General features: G+C 35.4%; 1 pseudogene; it reads right to left on the bottom strand.

Moving 5' to 3' along the window:
* Positions 1–14,839: 14,839 nt before the first annotated feature.
* On the bottom strand, positions 14,840–15,966 carry LOC102136794 (SERPINE1 mRNA-binding protein 1-like; annotated as a pseudogene).
* Positions 15,967–16,334: the final 368 nt, after the last annotated feature.

Raw genomic sequence — 16,334 nt, 5'->3', positions numbered from 1 at the left:
TAAACCCAGAAGAACAACAGCCCTTAAATTAATTTGCCCTATATAATTTTATTAGATTATAATACTAATTTAATTTGCCTTATCATGCAAAAAAAAATTGGTTTTAATCATTTGAAATACAAAATGTGCAAGAGCTTTCTGCATTGATAAAATTAGAATTTTAAAATGTACCTGAAGATTTCATATTTTATATGAATAAAATGACATTGCCAAAAATAATAGCCAGAATCTGAATATAATTGAAACAAGGTATTATTTTTTGAATGTATTGAATTTTGCCATTATGTCTTTTACTGAGTATAAAAAAAGAATGATTGAGAATAATATGTAAATGCTTGTAATCATTGATAAGATGTCAAAATGTCATAGGTACTGAGAAGGTAATGACAGAGAGTAGGAAAAAAATGGATCAAATCTCAGGTTTGCTGCTTTACTTAAAGATTAAAATCCTGAAAGTTTTTGTTGAACATGAATCTGCCTCTTACAGTTTTGAAAGCATTTGACATTTTCTGTGACTTGAAGTGCATCAACAATTTAGAATTATTGCTCCCCAAAGAAATTACATATATGATTTTCGTACGTGAAACAGTATCTTTGTGTATGACCAAAACATATTGCTACATAAACTTAATACTTTCGATATACAAAAGTAAACTCCAGAATGAAGAAAATGAGGAGAATTCGTATTCAAAGTCTACTCTTAAAATTTCTAAGAATGCTAAAAATTTTATTCTTTTAATACAGAAAGGAGTTCTCTGAATTTTTTAATTAAAACTCAGTGACCCAAAGTCCAGGTACATTATGTTAGATGCTAAAGGTTAATTAAGAGATTATATCATGAACAGCAGGGGGTTATTTATTTTGAAAAACTTATATTTGTATTCACATATCTAATTTTTAGTAGTAATTTCTAATGTCAACTAAAAAACCAAAACCAAAACAAAAAACCTTCTTTACATCTTTACTAAATACTCTTTTAGGTAACTACTCAGTTTTACAGATTTGAATTAATCAAGTCATTTTTATGTTTGAAATTTGAAAGTTTTTTTTTCTGTACAGTGTTTTGAACAAAATTCCATAAAATCGTAACAACCCTAGAAGAAAACCTAGGCAATACCATTCAGGACGTAGGCATGGGCAAAGACTTCATGACTAAAACACCAAAAACAATGGCAACAAAAGCCAAAATTGATAGATTGGATCTAAAAGAGCTTCTGCACAGCAAAATAAACTATCATCAGAGTGAACAGGCAACCTACAGATTGGGAGAAAATGTTTGCAATCTATCCATCTGACAAAGGACTAATATCCAGAATCTACAAAGAACTTATACAAATTTGCAAGAAAAAAAACAACAACCGCATCAAAAAGTGGGTAAACATTATGAACAGACAATTCCCAAAAGAAGACATTTATGTGGCCAACAAACATATGAAAAAAAGCTCATCATCGCTGGTCATTAGAGAAATGCGTATCAAAACCACAATGTGATACCATCTCAAACCAGTTAGAATGGCAATCATTAAAAAGTCAGGAAACAACAGATGCTGGAGAGGATATGGAGACGTAGGAATGCTTTTACACTGTTGGTGGGAGTGTAAATTAGTTCAACCACTGTGGAAGACAGTGTGGTGATTCCTCAAGGATCTAGAACCAAAATACCATTTGACCCAGCAATCCCATTACTGGGTATATACCCAAAGGTTTATAAATCATTTCACTATAAAGACACATGCACACGTATGTTTATTGCAGCACTGTTCACAATAGCGAAGAGTTGGAACCAACCCAAATGCCCATCAACAGTAGACTGGATAAAGAAAATGTGGCACATATACACCATGGAATACTATGCAGCCATAAAAAGGATGAATTCATGTCCTTTGTAGGGACAGGTATGAAACTGGAAACCATCATTCTCAGCAAACTAACACAGGAACAGAAAACCAAACATTGCATGTTCTTACTCGTAAGTGGGAGTTGAACAACGAGAACACATGGACACATTGAGGGGAACATCACACGCTGGGACTTGTTGGGCAGTGGGGGGCTACGGGAGGGATAGCATTAGGAGAAATACCTAATGTAGATGATGGGTAATTGGGTGCAGCAAACCACCATGGCATGAGTATACCTATGTGCAAGTTCTGCACATGTACCCCAGAACTTAACGTATAATAAAAATAACTTTATAAAACATTTAAGAGATAATGTTTTAATATGTGAATAGAGGTACACAGACCTACATCTTTAAATTTTTGACCTTTAGAAATTAATGTGAATTTTTTGTTACTTTAAATCTTCATTTTGTGTAAGATTTAGTTTTGTACCAACTAATCTCCTGGTATATGGACCAGAGAAGTAAAAGTGCTATCCGTGTATTTAGAAGAATACACAGAGAAGACAAATACTTGCGTGTTGATTCATTCATTTATTCATCAGTCAAAACGTATTGTATAAGCTTCTAGTCTGTATATCAGACATTGTCCTGTCTTCAACAAAAGAAAAATAAATAAGTCAAGGTGTTTATCCAGAAAAGCTGTGGTGTAGAAGTGGAAAATTTAGGTATAAAAACAAGTTGCAATAATACTGTGTAAGTGTAAATAAGCCATGTGAATATAGATACAATCAATTCACAGCATTGAGATTGTTCTTGACTGCCAACAAAATAACTCAGCTTTAGTCAGTGGAATAATTCTACCAAAATGGCGATGTCCAGCATAAGGAAAATTTATTGTAGATGTTACACAGTAATACCAGCAATAAGATTGACCGTACTTTACCAAGTGTTCTCTATGTGTTAAATTATCTTCTAGGCACTTTAAATGTATCCTCATAACTCCATGAGTTAGCTACTCTTACTAAACTCTTTTTCCTGTTACAGAAACAGTAGTACAGGAAAATTTTGTATCTTCTCCTTGGTAATACAGATAGTAAAAGGTAGAATTGAGATTGGAACCCAAGCACTCTGGCTACAGAGCCCATGTGTTTAACTAACACACAATACGGAGGAATTGTGTCCATTTTACATAGAAACAGAAAACAAATGAAAATTTTCTTTTGACATCTCATGGTTAGAAGAACCAGATAATTTTTTTTATAAGGAAATTAATGTTTAAGCTAATAGTCTTAGTAAAGATACCTACTACATACTCTCTCAGAGACAAACTCCATTCAATCAACATATATTTACTGAGCACTTAGTGTGTTCCAGGGATTGTTCTAGGCTCCTGGGATACATCACAAAGTAACAGACAGACATTCTTGCCTTTGTAAAACTTAAATTATATAATGCTTACGTTTTAGTTAGTTTATATTACAAAATATATTACAAAAGAACATGGCTGACCATGTTCAAAATGACACAATTTTTCAATTATATAAACATTTGAAAATTGTCTCAGGGGTTTGGAACAGCAAAAGAAATCACAGGCTGGTGCAGAATCTTTCTGAGTAACAATCACTTATATTTACTCATAGTTTCCCACAACCTTGAAATAACTGTTTAATCGCATAAATTCAATTGCCACTTCAGTAATTTCAGACAGATAAAAGGCATCTTAAAGCTCTGAGGCTACAAGTCTCTAAGCTTTATCCCACAAATACTTGCCCCACAACTCTTTAAAACCATCTTTTATTTATCCCCATTAACTAATCAATCAAGTGTGTGTGGTAGTTTCCACGTCGCCACATTTGTAACTTATCTCCTTGTTTCTACTTAGCAGTTGTGCCATTACCATAAGACCTGAAGAGCTCTCTATCCTAAGTGGATATATCTGGCATGATTACATTGCTCGGCACATTATGTAAAAAGATTTATGTCCTTATAGAGCTCAGTAGGTGACAAATTTTTGACAATTGAACATTAATATGGTTCATGTACTACAGATTAAAATTAAACTACTGTTCTTATAAATATTTGTGTTATAATAATAACTTTTTTTTTTTTTTTTGCACTTTAAAAATCAGAAGAACTTATATGAGTTTGTTTGACCCTGGGCTTTCTCTCAGGCAACAAGGTATGCAAACTTCAGGTTGTCCTCCAATAGCAGTGTTTAAAACTACCCAACCTTAATTCATGCTACTCTTTAGAGCCCTAAGGTGACAATTATTTCTGAATTCCTTAATAATTGGAAGTCTGGTATGATGACAAAACCAGAAGAGCTGTGTGCATGTTTTTCCTGGCTGCCTGAAGAATCCCTCATGGCAGATAATAATATGTCACCCTTAATCGTATTTCCTATTTCTAAAATGTATTTTCATTAACCCTTATTTTATACTGTACCCTTCATTCTGACATAAGATTTGCTTTGTTTCCACAACAATTTTGAGATACTTTATGGGAGGCTACAGTGTTAGAATGGATTATGCTCTCAGTGCACAAAAATCAATACATCTCATTCTACATCATTTGAGGGGAAAAAAATTCAACTGACTTGAAGGGAACTTTTCCCCAAATTTTCAAATATACCAGTAAATCATGGAGGATGAAAAACCATGATGTCATTTGATGCATGAGTAATTTCTCCTAACATATAGGAAAACAGACAAAAGACTCATCCAGAGGTTACTCTCTATATATAGCATCTCAGATTGAGTTTCAGGAAAAAAAAAAACTTTATAAGCTAATATATATATTCCTTTAACAGCTAAAGGAAAAGTAAAGTCCAGAAGCAATTATTTAATGGTATGCATGAGCAAGAAAGTGTTGTCAGCAGAAGCATCTAGCACAGAAAGAATGTTCTGTCAGGGAGGTATATGCCAAACAAGTCAATTTAAATTCAGCCAGTCAGCAAACAGGAATATCTGTCAGTTTGCAAGAGGATATTTTGCTTTCCTTGGACAAACAATGCTCTTCTTCTGTTATAAATGACATTACTTAGCTTGACATAACAAAGTGCTTTAAACAAAGGACTCACTTAGAGGAAGAAACATATATTTGATTAACTTGAAGAGACTGAAACAAGGTAAGATTGATATAAAGAGGCAAAAACAATCCTACTTAGAATAGCTCATTGGTATGAGCAGCAGACTGACATACACAGAAAACATTGCGATGGACAAAGGGGAGAAATGCAGCCTGTGGCTGTCTTAATAATCCAGTTTGACCAACCGCAGGGCCAAATGTAACCAATTGTGGAGAAATCTCATTCTTGGTGGTAAACAAATAAAAATTGGGATAAAGTAAAACTTGCTTATTTAATAGTCCTATACAATTATCAGCTGTGCCTGGTGGCTCACGCCTGTAATCCCAGCACTTTGGGAGGCTGAGGTGGGTGGATCATGAGGTCAAGAGATCAAGACTATCCTGGCCAACATGGTGAAACCCCATCTCTACTAAAAATACAAAAAATTAGCTGGGCATGGTGGTGCGCACCTGTTGTCCCAGCTACTTGGGAGGCTGAAGCAGGAGAATCGCTTGAATCCAGGAGGCGGGGGTTGCAGTGAGCTGAGATTGCACCACCGCAGTCCAGCCTGGCAACAGGGTGGGACTCCATCTCAAAAAAAAAAAAAAAAAAATCTCTAAAATCAGCACAGATATTTTAAAAAACAGAGGTTTCATAGATTTCATCTACTTCAAGTTTATTCTTTATTGCTGTCAGTAATATTAGTAATTAGCATTTATCAAGTATTTACTATGTCCCGACATCATGCTTAATGTTTTTATGTATAATTCTTACAAACTCCTCTAATTTAGGGACTGCACTTACTCTCATTTCAGAGCTAAGAAATCTGTTAACAGAGGTGGTCAATAGCCAGTGTCATACAGCTAGCAACTTACACAACCTGGAAGCCTGTGTCTAGACTTCTCACTTTTAATCATCTTATTGGTGAACATACTTTCAAACTGTTGGAAAAATTATTTTATCATGGTCATCACAAAACTAATAAACAAAATTTTAATCATCTTTTTCTTGGAAACTTAATCTTTTAGCTTGATAGACGCTTTCTCTTCAAGTTTTCTTCTATTTCGGTAAACACCTCATTATCATGAACTAAAGGACTGCTATTTAGATTTGAGAGGCAGCTACAAAAGCCTTTACTTTCTATGAGAGAAGTTTACAGTGATATTTCACAATCATTGGGCATTATTTACTGATAAATTACAATGGAATTCTAATAGCATAACATATTTTATTCACATTAAAGTCAAATGAGCTCACTGTGATTAATGTAACTACAGTGAATGCCAAAGAAATTAATAGCAATTATCTACTCATTGTAAGGGTGGCTGATAATTAGTGCTATTACACAAAAAAGGTACATTTTAAGCAATTATCATCATACATGCGTTTGATACCATTACAACACTGATCAAGATGAGTTCATTTGACAATCACGCAGCCAGAATGTGTAAGTCCACCAAGAGTCGGTTTCAGGTTTGAGGAAAAAGCAATTTTATTAAGGTCTTCCAATTCTGCTTAAATACACATGAAACATAATCATCTTTCCTGAATATATTATTTTAGTAATGTTTGATCATAAATGGTATACTTTGGTCTTTTTTAGTGTAAGACTTTTTTATGCTTACAAGGCAACATTCATACATTAAGACGTTCAAACTAAGCTTAAACTCTAAAATATTTAAAGATTTTATTATTGATCATGATGCACATTCGTTCATAATTCTGCATAATTTTGGACAATAGTTTACACTTTAATGACGTGAGAAAATTTCAGAAGACATGAATGTATGTGACATGTCTAATAACGGGCACTGCCTTAAAAAAAGAGTTTAAGGTCAGGTGTGGTGGCTCATGCCTGTAATCCCAGCATTTCGGGAGGCCAAGGCCGGCAGATCATGAGGTTAGGAGTTCAAGACCGGTCTGGCCAACATTATGAAACCCCATCTCTACTAAAAATACAAAAAATTAGCCATGTGTGGTGGTGTGCACCTGTAATCCCAGCTACTCAGGAGGCTGAGGCAGGACACTCATGTGAACCTAGGAGGCAGAGGTTGCAATGAGTCAAGATCATGCTATTGCACTCCAGCCAGGGCGACAGTGTGAGACTCCATCAAAAAAAAAAAAAAAAAAAAAAAAAGGCACAGTATAAGGGAATGAGTTTATAATTTTTGGAAGAAGTTCTTGCTATCTCTCTCTCTTAGCCAACAACAAAAGTGATCAGTAAGTGGATCATTGTCATTCCCTCAGAAATAAAATTTTTTTAAAAAATGGGTGGGCCATAAATATGGTTAGCATCTCTTTGTAATTAGGTACTTTTTTTTTTTTATTGTGGCAAAAACACATAGCATACAACCTCCATAAAATTAGATTAAAAATATTGTTGACTATATACAAATTGTTGCATAATAGATCTCTAGAAGTTAACTAGGTAACTTTAATTTTACAAAGGTTTTACATGTTCTTTGTTGCATAATTTATCGTCTTTTCTTAGTGGAATGTTTATGTTAGAAAACCAGCTAGACTGCAGATTTTAATTAATTCAGCCACCCATGAATCCAGAAAGGCAAGAAGTGAAGTATGGACATCATTTAAAAGTCCTAAGGTTTATACAGTTTATATCCATCACAAAGTTCACTTTCATGAGTTCCCATTACAAGTAAAATGCAGCTGTTCCATTTTGCTTTCCTCAAGTCATTATTGACAAAGGAAACTACTCAGTGACACCAAACAGACCTGTATTTGCTAAGTAACCTGACTCTTCCAGCACAATATTATTTGTGAATGTGACATGATCTTCCCTACCTCAATTTGAAAACTTCTGATGTCTTTCAAGCAAGGAATATTCCTAGGAGAATACTGTACTCACTGAAATGCTCTATTTGCTCTCATTTTAAATAATGAATTTGTTGGCTCTCGAGCAGAAAAAAAGAAGGTTAATAGTTGTATTACTCATTTCCTTGAAAACTTCTTTTGATTAAAAAAAGTGAAATAAAATATCCCACAGGATGATTAAATTTTATTTATTGATGTATTGTAATAGCTGCTGGAGAACGCATTCAGAGTTAACACGTCGAATATTTTTCGAGCAATGGGGACGGTGGGGGTAGACACTTTAAAAAATTAAATTTCTGTGACTGACAATGTACAAATCAACATATTTTAAAGTTTCTATTTGAAGTAATCGAAGGCAGCTAATTAGTGCTACATTTTACCAGTTTTAATTACTTCACTCTAAAAAATACTTAATGACACGTACATAGTGAAGTTCTTCAGACCTGGTTTGAACACGGGCCCTGGAGTCACGCTACCCATGTCCGGAAGCCAATTCTGCCTCTTTCTGAGGGACCTCAGCCAAAGTGAATTAATTTATCTATGACTCAGTTTCTTCACCTGTGAAATGAGAAAAGGTATAATAGTTGTTCCTACCTCAGAGGATTTTTCTATGCTGAAATATAAACTTGGATCAGTTGCAAGAACATACCACTCATAAAACATTGTTATTCTTATTACTTGTTGGTTATCTAAACCAGGGGACAAGAAATTGTAGCCCCTGGGCTGGATGTAGCTTAATGTCTGTGTTTTTTGTTTTTTGATTTTTTGTAAATAAATTTTATTGAAACACAGCCACACCCATGTTGACAATGTCTGCTTTTACTCAATGACTGAGGTGAGTAGATCCAAGGGGATATTATGGCCTAAAAAAATACTATTTGACATTTACAAAAAAGTTTGCCAATCCTGGAACTCTGTGGTGGCTGACATTGGGTCCCTCTTAATGAAACTTCAGAGATACTGTCATCAGTCCAAACAGTCAGAAGGGGATGCTAGAACAGAAGAAACCTAAATGAATGCAAAGTGATTAAGATCAGAGTACTCTGAAGAATGTATTAACATAAAGTATTTTTATAGTCCCTATTACTCAATGACTTTCAGTTTCATCTAAGAACCTCCTTGCATTCAATCAAGGGTATAACACTCTGGGAAATCTCTTGGATAATACACATTTTGCCCTTAGCCATGTGAATTTCTTCATGGGCTTCTTTCTAAATGATCTTCTCACTTACCCACATGTTGCATAGTCAACAGGCACAAGAACCGGCATTAAAATTCACAAAACTCTTTTACTTGTTAAAGTGTGCCCTGAGCTGACAGACAGAATGAATTATCCATGGCTAACTGAGGTGCTCGAAATGAAAACAGAACCAGGTGGCCATGGCTGGATGAGGGAGCATTTACATACTCTTCATTATCAGGAAGATGTAGAAGTAGAAGTGTCACAGGACCTCCCCGTCTACAATCAAGCCAAAGCAGTTTCTATTGTCAATGCCAAGATTAACTGTGTCCCGGACCATATCCCTCCCTCCCACCACTGTCTGTTTGAAAGAAACATCTGACAGAGACTTCTGATATGGGGCATAGAGACTACTCAATTAGGGCTCAACTATTTTAACCAATCAGAACTGAACAAGTTTGAAATTTTCATTTGCATAAACAGATCTGCTTGAGAAACTAAGTGAGAACTTCCCCTGTTTAAGCCAGCTCCTCCCTTTGTTCTTCAGAGCACAATTTACTTGTATTGAAGGCTGTGCCTCCCTAATCTGGAGACTATTTTCCTATAGAAAAAAAAAGGCTCTCCCTTTTTTCCTCTGTAAATCTCATGGTCTTGGTGATGAGGATGGAATGAAGTGGCCCCTGTGCTTCTTCCTAACACTATCTGGCCCAAGGCATTAGTGCTCACAAGAGCCCTTTGAGCTCAGTTATATTCCTGGCTGTGCTGGGAAGGACTTTGGTATAAAATAAAAATACAAACCCAAGGCCCCAAATCAAGCGAATAGCCTCTCTCTTGACCGTGGAGACCTCAGATAAACTTTAAAAGCTGAGTTTCCAGCCATGACAGAATAGGAGCTCAGGCATGCCTCATTATCCTCCCTCCCTTTTGCAGTTTAGATGTAACAACTGACCAGCATTAATGTTAAAATAGAGCTCCTAAGACTGACAGAATGGACTCTTTAAGGCAATGAAATACCAAGCTATAAAGAAGACCTAAGGTCATGCCAGGCAAGGGTTAAGTCACACACCCTGACACTTAAAGAATAAACTATGCTCTCATTGCCACAAGGTTTTTCTTTTTTCCTAGCAACTAAATGAGGACTGGTCCTGGGATAAACAATGGCAAAACAGTTGTAGCTCACCCACTATTAAATGCTGACTAACAGATGCTCCCCTTCCCTGTTTCATCAGCCGTAATGACAGTTTTGGTTGGACAAGAGACTGATTTCAGTAACTCTCTCCTGATAAGAAGACCACTCACTATGGGCTGGTTCAGGCCAGTTTATAGAGGCTGAGCACTTGAGTGCATTCATGTCCTGAAATGACATGTTTACATGTATTTTTATGTATAGGGCCTAATTGTAATACATTTAAATGTTAAACCCCTGCCCCCATATGGACATAGGTCATATGTCATATGCATGTTTGTTCAATACTCACGTGTCAGGACATATCTCGTCCCATAATCAGTTGAGTATGTATACTTGGCCAGCCCATTTAGCCTAAATCCTTTCCCTAACCTTTACAAAGTGCCTATTTCCAGGGCTCTGCTGGAAGCTGCACTTCCTAGACTGTCAGGCTAGCCACACTGCAAGCTGTAACTCTTTACAAGAAATAAAGTCTCCTTTTCTAAGTTTATAATTCTTGTGATTTTTAAGTTAACATGGGTAAGCCCTTTTAGATCCAAGATCGCTCATTTTTAGGATAGTGTCTCAGATGCTATTTCCTTCAGGAAGCCTGCCCATCTGGCTCCATGGAGTACCCATTTGTGGAGTATGCTCGCACTTTATGATGTATGCTTGCACTTTGCAGGGTACTCTCATGCTTCATGGGATACGCTCACACTTCAGTTTTGCAAGAACGCTCACACTTTAGTTGCACTTAAAGGAATGCCTTCCTAAAGTGAGTAATATAGGTAACCTAGGTCCTAAGGGAATGGCCTCTGACCAGCCACCTTCAGATATTCCGGCAGCTTGGTCTCTAGCCAACCAACATCTGGTACTCCAGGGGTATTTCAAATTTAAAATGTAAAGATTAAGGCTAGATAAAAATGATCCAAGAGATGCATCTAAATTGAACTATCTATACATGCGATTAGAGCAAAGAGGAGTCTGGATTTCTCAAAGATAGTAAGAGGCTTTCCTTTAATTAGGACTTTTAAAAATATATATTTTTTATTATTATGGGCTCATAATAATTATAAATATATATGATGTACATGTGATATTTTGATACAGTCTTAAATGTGTAATGATCAAATCAGGGTAATTGGGAAATCCATTACCTTAAACATTTATCATTCCTTTGGGTTACGAACACTCCAATTCTATTTAGTTGTTTTAAAATATAACAAGTGATTAACTATGGCCACCCTATCATGCTACTGAATACTAGATCTTATTCTATCTAACTGTATTTTTATACCCATTAACCATCCTTACTTTATTCTCCCCTCCCCACTAACCCTTCTCAGCCTCTGGTAAACATCATTCTACTCACTAGCTCTTTCAGTTCAATTTTTAGTTTTGTTTTAGCTCCCATGTATGAGTGAGAACAGGCGATAATTGTCTTTCTGTGCCTGGCTTATTTCACTTAACATAATGTCCTCCAGTTCTTTCCATATTGTTGCAAATGACAGAATTTCATTTGTTTGTTTTTTTTTAATAGCTGAATAATATTCCTTTGTGTGTAAGTGCACATTTTTTTTTCCCATTCATCCTTTGATGGACACTTAGGTTGACTGCATAGCTGGCTATTGTGAAAAATGCTGTAATGAACATGGGAGTGCATATATCCTTTTGATATACTGATTTTTTTTCTTGAGGATATATATGCAGCAGTGGAATTCCTGGATCATATGGTAGTTATATTTTCAGGTTTTTCTGAGGAACCCCCATACTGTCCCACAGTGATTGTACTAATTTACATTCCCACCAACAGTGTACAAGGGTTCCCCTTTCTCCACATTCTCACCAGTATTCATTATTGCTGTCTTTTAGGAAAAAGCCATTTTATCTGGGATCAGATAACAACTCTGTAGTTTTTTTTTTTTTTTTTTTTTTTTTTTTTTTTTTGCATCTCTCTGATGAACATTATTTTGTATACCTGTTGGTCACTTCTTTTGGGAAATGTCTATTCAGATTTTTGCTCATTTTTAATTATATTATTATTGTTTTTCCTATAGAGTTGTTTGAATTCCTTATATATTCTGGTCATTAATCCTTTGTTAGTGGTTAGTTTGCAAATATTTTCTCCAATTCTGTGAATTGGCTTTTCATTTTGTTTATTGTTTACCAGACAGAAGATTTTTAGCTTTATGTGATCTCATATGTCCATTTTTGCTTTGGCTACTTGAGCTTTTGAGGATTTATTCTGAAAATCTTTGCCCAGAACAATGTCCTAGTGTGTTTTATCAGTGTTTTCTTCTAGTAGCTTCATAGCTTCAGATATTAGATTAAGTTTTAAAGACATTTTTATTTGATTATGTAAATGGTCAGGGGATCGGGTTCTAATTTTATCCTTCTGCATATGGATATCCAGTTTTCCTAGTAACATTTCTTGAAGAGACTGTCCTTTCCTCAATGTTTGTTCTTGGTCACTTTGTCAAAAATGAGTTGACGATAAATGCATGGATTTATTTCTGGGTGATTTATTCTGTTCTTTTTGTCTGTGTGTTTTTATGCCAGCACCATGCTGTTTTGGTTATTATAGCTTTGTAGTATTATTTGAAGTAATGTGATTCTTCCAGTTTTGTTGTTTATGCTCAGCATGTCTTTCAGTATTCTGGCTCTTTTGTGGTTTCATATAAATTTTAGAATTGCGTTTTCTATTTCTCTGAAGGATGTCATTGGTATTTTGAGAGAGATTGCATTGAATCTACAGATTACTTTGGGTAGTATGGACATTTTAATAATTATTATTCTACCAGTCTATGAATATTGAATATCTTTCCATTTGTGTCCTTTTTTTAACTTGTGAACTGTTTTTAATAGCAGGTATTTTCTATAGTATGTTGCTGGAAATCAAGAGGTTTATTAGCATGATACATGTTCAGAAATGAGTTAGATACTTAAAAAGTCTAAACTCACTGATTTAGGAATGCATATGTTGCAATCTCAAGAGAGCTTAATAGGCCATATGGACTAAATTAATGCTTGCCTCTGGGTGGCAGGTATGCTTGTATTATAAAATTGTATTAGACATTAGCACCAGTGCAGAACATGCTCAGCATTATAAGATCCAAAACGCCAGCACAAGTTTATCCATAATTAAAAAATAATTACCTCCTTCCTAAAATGTCAGAATAGTAGGTAATAGATAAATAATTTCAATCCAAATGAATAACTCTTGTACATACAATTTCTCTTTTAGAAATATATGTGAGGACCAATTGACTAAATAGACATATTTAACATTGAAGTTCTCCAATATTTTTTAAACTGAACATTGCCAGTTTACTGGAAGATTACTGAAAATGAAGTGATAAAAGATTCTTAAAACTTATTTAAAAATTCCTTCCCCGTTTATCAATAAATATGGCAAAAGAATAAAAGAAAATCCTAGAAAACCTCTTTTATTCATCATTCTCTCTATGTGTGTTTTAATAAGTGGTGATGCTCCCTTTGAAGGAATCCATTATTAACTTAATTTTCTAATAGAGGAACAGGGAAAAGATAATTATCACTTTCTGTGGAATAAATACTCATCAACTTCAAATAATAGCAATCTAGGAAATACAGAAAGAGCAAAGATTTTTGGTTTATATTTTTGGTTTATATTTCATGGATGGTGCTGCTGTTCCAACCTTATAAAGATGTCGGTTTTCCAAATTCCAGAAATTAAAATACTACCCCATCTCGCCATACTAACCAGTGCCCATTGGGTCTTTTTAGAACAAGGAAGGGTTACAGAGTTGTCAGTTATGCATGTACTATTTTGATTTCAGGTCCTTTCACACACAGAAATCATACCAAATGGCAAGACACTGATTTTACATAACAGTTTATTACACTTTAGCCAAATCAACTTATTTCACTGTGTGAGGGTGCAAAAAACCATAACTATAAAACTACTTGACTTGACAGGATGTGTTTGTCAATAAGTAGCTTAAACAACTTTCACCAATAAGGTCTCTAATTTGGTTTTTAAAATGGGAAAAAAGTAAACTATTGAAATTGTAAATCAGTTATAATTTGAACCTAATGAACCATGCAAGCAGCAAGGGTTAATAAACCAATGTGCTTTACATTTGTTCAAGTACTGATATTTCTGTATATAAAGATTTATCATATATATATACTACAGCTAACATGGGAAGTGAAAAAAGATTTTTCCCAAAATGAAAATACTAAAACTAAATTAAAATACACATAGTTTTTCACACGAGATAAAATTTGACAAGTGAAAGTTTAATATGTCCCAGTTGACCATGTGTGAAAATGCAAAGCAGGTATTAAAACCGATATGTCCAAGATGTAAAACCAGTTTGTAATTGGGGGGAACATCTAAATCCTTAATTAAAAAACATAAATGAAGTGAAAGCCTTAAACTGATACACACTGTTCACATCTATATTTCAAATTTAGAAATGCATATTTGCAAGCAGCAATAAAAAAGTATTCATGAAGAATGCATCATCTCTGAAAATTATGAAAACATCCCTGCTACCAATATATTTCTAAATACAAAATTGCCTGCCATATTTGTTTCTTCTGTGTAGCAAGAGAAGTTCATTTTAACAACTGATATTCCGTCTTTAGGTGTGAATAGTATGAATGACAGTCTTTTAAAAAATTTTTCTTAGTCATTTGGAATCCTTAAGCCTGCAAAAGCTTTGAACATAAAGGTTCACAGAGAAACCGGGGTTGTCTTGTGGTATCCAGTTAAGCCAGAGCTGGAAATGTCTCTGGGTCATCCAGGAGCAGAACCACTTCACTTGTCGGTCCTGCTGCCACCGTTCAGACATCTGCCACACTCATGTCTACCTCATCCTCCCTCACCATCAGGTTCTGGGCAGCCAAGTTATTCAAAATTAACCTTCAACTGAGACATTACATCATTTGCTGGCTTCTGGAAAAGATGGTCCATAACAGAATCTGCAGCATGAGCCTCTTCACTCTTTGATTTATGAAAAACAACTTTCATCTTCCACTGCCCTTCAGCAGCTTCATTTGGTTTTCAGATATTAAATTCCACTTTGACCACTCCTTATTTTGAATAGTCTTCCACTCATTGAGAATCATCTCTTTAGGACCCTCTTTCTTTACCTCTTCAACTTCACTCTCCTTATTTTCAGTGTCTGCCACTGGATGGTCTTCTCCTACAGATGTTTCCTCAGTCACATTTGATCAATCCAAATCAGTTAATTCATCTTTCACAATTCCCCAGTAGTGAGGTCTACCGCCTCCACGTTTGTCCTCGTGTTTCAAGACAGATCTATCACTTCAGTTATGCCTATAAAATTCAATTTGCCATGGGAATCAAATCCATCTCCTCAGCCCATTCCATGTCTGCAGCGCCCTCGACCTCTTCCAAGACCACCAAGGCGTCGACAGTCAATAATCTGTCTATCAACTAAAAATTTGCGTCCACCCTTTTCTTCAAGTGACTTTTCAAATCTTTATTCTAGAGGTGATTGTCTTCCTGTTCTTCTATTAATTACTTTTCCTTCAACCTGAAGTTGTTGATCAGGTCTTCTTCCAACTCATCTTACTCCTTCTTTCTTAAGCACGATGAGCACCTGTGTCTCTTTCTCGTCAACCACGCCAACGCTGGGGCGCAGTGGTTTCTTGCAGTCTTTCTAGGACTCTTTACACAGCTGTTTGCCTGCCATGTTGGAGGGCCTGAGCTGTGCTCTTGGCTCCAGGGCCCCCATTGTCACTCCTGCTGCCATTTATTTTTTATTCTCCCCTGACTTCAGCACCTCAAAGAGGTCCACTTCATCATCACACAACTGGTCAAAGTGGTTGGTGACCATGCAGCCACAGCCTGCCTGTAAGTGCCCAGGCATTATGGTGGCTCAGTGACATATTCCTCCATGAGTTGCAACAGGCTATGCCAAGCTAAGAGCTCCTGCCTCAGCTTTTCCTACACTATCCAGTTTTTATGTTCTCACCAATTTTTAAAACCAATGTTTTATTTTTATTATAAAGATCTTTCACTTCTTCAATTGAAGGTTTATTTCTATGTGTTTCACATTATTTATAGCTATTATATATGAGATTACTTTCTTTTTCTTCTAGATTGTTGGCTGTTGGCATATATAAATGCTACAGATTTTTGTAAGTTAATTTTGTATCTTGCAACTTTATTGAATTTGCAGTTCTAATAGTATTTTGGTGGGTTCCTCAAATTTTTCCAAATATAAGATTATAACCA

Source organism: Macaca fascicularis, chromosome 1, assembly GCF_037993035.2.
Source record: "Macaca fascicularis isolate 582-1 chromosome 1, T2T-MFA8v1.1".
NCBI classification, from domain to species: domain Eukaryota; kingdom Metazoa; phylum Chordata; class Mammalia; order Primates; family Cercopithecidae; genus Macaca; species Macaca fascicularis.
Note: the sequence above shows the minus strand (reverse complement) of the source record. Positions and strands in the feature narration are given on the sequence as shown.